This window comes from Euprymna scolopes, chromosome 15 (genome assembly GCF_053919585.1).
Source record: "Euprymna scolopes isolate OS-2025 chromosome 15, ASM5391958v1, whole genome shotgun sequence".
NCBI classification, from domain to species: Eukaryota; Metazoa; Mollusca; class Cephalopoda; order Sepiida; family Sepiolidae; genus Euprymna; species Euprymna scolopes.
The window spans coordinates 24151424-24153436 of record NC_136496.1 but is presented as its reverse complement, the minus strand read 5'-3'; the positions used below and the strand labels follow the sequence as shown (position 1 = coordinate 24153436).

Genomic DNA, 2013 nt, shown 5'->3' with positions numbered 1-2013 from the left:
AAACAACAGAAATGAAAGCGAACATTGTAAAGGAATTACTCAGAAGAACAAGAAAATTCCTCGAAACGGAACTATCTAGTAGAAATCTTATTAAAGATATAAAAACATGATCAGTGTCAAGTGAAAGATACTCTGAACCATTTATGAGATGTGTGCAGTCAGCACCAACCCTATTCAGGGTTTAAACGGCTTCCTCCGAAGGAGTAAGTTTCATTGGAATATGAAATTCACAAGCGGTCCCCAGTCGCATGTATATCCCCGTAAGGGGAGATGACGATGTCAGGTTTTTGCAACTTTTTGCAGGGAGGTGTCGACGTCCTCCTACATACAGCACCTGGACTTCCCAAATTGGTCGCTCATTTTAGTAATGACCAGGCTCAACGTTGCTTAACTTCGGTGATCTGACGGGAACCGGTATGTCAACGTGATTATGCCGTATACATTTATATATTTATGGTATGGACCAAAAAGAATTATGGAATCTTTGCTAGCAGACCAGGAAACTCATGACAATGCACAATGCACTACAACCAAAGGAGGATACTAACCGACTCTATGTAAACAGAAATTACGGTGGAAGATGGCGCGTTAGTATAGAGGAATGCATAAATAACACAAAGAAAGAATTAGAAAAATACATCATGTAGAAAAGTGAAAGAATAATTACTGCAGGAAATGGCGCTAAAAATACAAAACAGAAGAAAAAAGGGATAAGACGGGAAAAAATAGGAGTAGAAGTAACTACACGGCTGATTTATAAGGAAGATAAAAGATGTCGTAAACAAAAAAACTTGGACCTGGCTACAAAAAGGAAACCATAACAGAGAAACTGAATCCCTTATAAAAGCCCCACAAGATAATGCAATTAGGAACAATCACATAAAAGCAAAGATCGACAACACACACACGTACACACACACACGTACACACACACACGTACACACACAAAACAGCAAATGCAGACTCTGCGACAATGAGACGACATTATAAACCGCATCACAAGCGAATCCAGCAAACTAGCCAAAAAGAAAATAAAAATAGACACAATCAAGTGGAGAAGTCAGTACACTAGAATTATGCAGACAACTGAATCCTGGGCATCCAGACAAATGGAAAAAAGTACAAATCGGCAGTAGTAATTTAAAATGAAAGCCACAACCTCCTATTGGATATGGATATACGAAAGGATAACCCCATCTGAGCAAGACGACCGGAGTTCATACTTATTAACAAAAATGAAAAGTCCTGTCAAATGGTAGAGTGAAGATTAAGGAGACGGTGAAACGGAGTACATAGAATGAAGTGGCCAGAGAACTAAAAAAATATAGAAGATGAAAAAAGATAACATCAACAATAATAGAAACACTTGGAACAATACTGGAAAACTTTGAAAAGAGAATGAGAGAGATAAGAATCAGAGGGGTGGATGATAAGATACAAGGGATAATTTAACCTGCTGAAATATTAAGGTAAACCCTTGAATGCGGAGATTAATGCACATTAACTACAAACACAAACTAGCCATGCAAAAAATGCCACAGATGAAAAACACAGAGTAACATCACATGGAACCACGGAAAATTGAACATTTTTTGTGTGTCACCAAAAACTAACACTAGAACAAAACGAAGAGGGTCAAGCATGATCGAATGACCAAGGAGAGAAAGCGCAAACCAGACAAGTGCAAAGAGGAGTGGGACATTGTAGAGCCTTGTTGCCACTCAAATTCCAGTAAAGAACAATGGTTGCCGCCAACGAGAAATCACTGGTAAGCGGCTGCTACGATAACATAAATCTGACTGCAATGATTATCGACAGAAGTGAGAGACTACTGGAAATCTTGGAAGACTTATTTTCACTCGGACTGCAGATAATTCTACAAGTTGTTCTCGAAGAGTACTCTTTGATGATGCCTTGTGGTACTACTAGTGAGTAAATAATAATAATAATAATAATAATAATAATAATAATAATAATAATAATAATAAATGATATTGAAAATGAAAATAAATC

At 37.4% G+C, this 2013-nt stretch overlaps 1 pseudogene; it reads right to left on the bottom strand.

Moving 5' to 3' along the window:
• Positions 1-322: 322 nt before the first annotated feature.
• Positions 323-441, bottom strand: LOC145294480 (5S ribosomal RNA; annotated as a pseudogene).
• Positions 442-2013: the final 1572 nt, after the last annotated feature.